Source organism: Hemicordylus capensis, chromosome 3 (genome assembly GCF_027244095.1).
Source record: "Hemicordylus capensis ecotype Gifberg chromosome 3, rHemCap1.1.pri, whole genome shotgun sequence".
NCBI lineage: Eukaryota > Metazoa > Chordata > Lepidosauria > Squamata > Cordylidae > Hemicordylus > Hemicordylus capensis.
This window is the reverse complement of record NC_069659.1, coordinates 131,622,197-131,623,467: the sequence shown is the minus strand read 5'-3', so window position 1 is coordinate 131,623,467 and position 1,271 is coordinate 131,622,197.

The following is a 1,271-nucleotide window of genomic DNA, read 5'->3' as shown; positions in this document are numbered from 1 at the left end:
TTAACCACTGGGTTGGCAAGTCATTATCTGTCTGTGCAATTTCCAGATGTTCAGCAGTTATTTAAGAACATAAGAGCATAAGAACAGCCCTGATGGATCAGGCCCAAGGCCCAGCTAGTCCAACATCTTGTTTCAGACAGTGGCCCACCAGATGCCCTGGAAGCCTACAGGCAGGAGTTGAGGGTCCTAAATAATTCGGTTTGCTGGTCCTAAATTTCCTAGCAATCCATTTCATGGGATGGCCCTTGGTGTTATGTGAGAGGGAGAAGAATTTCTCTCTATCCACTTTCTCCACACCATGCATGATTTTATAGACCTCTATCATGTTTCCCTGCAGTCATTTCCCCTGCTAAATGAAATAGCCCCAGGTGTTGTAGCCTTGCCTCATAAGAAAGGTGTTCTAGGCCCCTGATCATCTTGGTTGCCCTCTTCTGCACCTTTTCCAGTTTTACAATGTCCTTTTTTAGATGTGATGGCCAGAATTGTATGCAATATTCCAGGTGTGGCCGCACCATATTTTTTTAATAAAGGCATTATAATATTAGCAGTTTTATTTTCATTCCCCTTCCTAATGATCCCTAGCATGAAACTGGCCTTCTTCACAGCTGCCACACATTGAGTCGACATTTTCAATGAGCTGTCCACCAGGACCCCAATATCCCTCTCCTGGTCAGTCACCGACAGCTCATATTCCCATCAACGTATACTTAAAGTTGGGGTTTTTCATCCCAGTGTGGTACCAGTACAGATCCCTCCGGAACCCCACTTCTTACTTCCCTCCATTGTGAAAACTCTCCATTTATACCTACCCTCTGTTTCCTGTCTTTCAACCAGTTAGCAATCCACACATGTACTTGTTCCCTTATCCCATGACTGCTAAATTTTCTCAAGTGTTTGATGAGAAACTTTGTCGAAAGCTTTTTGGAAGTCCAGGTATACTATGTCAACTGGATCACCTTGATCCACACACTTGTTGACACACTCAAAGAACTCCAAAAGGTTTGTGAGGCAAGATTTACATTTGCAGAAGCCATGCTAGTTCTCTCCCAGCAGGCCTTTTCTTCTATGTGCTTTACAATTTTATCAATGAGGATGCTTTCCATCAATTTGCCTGGGATGGACATTAAGCTAACTGGCCTGTAACTTCCCAGATTGCCCCTGGATCCCTTTTTGAAAATGAGTGTTATATTTGCTATTTTCCAGTCCTCCAGTACAGAGCCTGATTGCAGTGATAAGTTATATATTTTAGCAAGGAGGTCAGCAATTTCACA